We start from the raw sequence: 599 nt of genomic DNA, 5'->3' as shown, positions 1-599 counted from the left end.
ATATACACATCTCTCAACATATACATCTGTGTGCATATGTATAAAACCCTTTATCTAAAAAATCGATATATAACATGTATATCTCTCTATATAGGGAGAGATGTGTTATGTATATAAAGAGAGAATTATATTCAAAGAGAACATATATAAATTTAAAAAATTCTCTATATAACTTCTGCATATAATCATCTCAACATACTTACATAGAGTATATATTCTATTTGCTATATCTATCTAGTTTCTATATTCAGTCTCAACATTATATATATTCTCTATGTAAGTATATATTCTTTATATTCTCTATTTCTCTGTACATATATATTGCCTCTCTTAACCTCTATACTGGATTCTGTCCCTATAGCGGAAAATAATAGCGCCTGTAAAATCTCTCTGGCTTCTCCCCCTATCTCCCTCCGGCTCCGCCTAGCAATGGTTGCCCGGGCAACCTCTCCTACTTCCGGCCTCGCCTCCTTCCGCGCGTTCGCCGGAAGCTGTTCGCCGGAAGTGACTGCGACCGGCGTGTGGGCGGGGGTGGAACTTCCGGCGGTTGGTGCGCGCGGGGCGGCGCGGCCGACGGGGGCAGCGCGCGCCGGGGGCTG

This window comes from Gavialis gangeticus, unplaced genomic scaffold (genome assembly GCF_001723915.1).
Source record: "Gavialis gangeticus isolate Ggan-Ray unplaced genomic scaffold, GavGan_comp1, whole genome shotgun sequence".
Taxonomy (NCBI): Eukaryota; Metazoa; Chordata; order Crocodylia; family Gavialidae; genus Gavialis; species Gavialis gangeticus.
Note: the sequence above shows the minus strand (reverse complement) of the source record.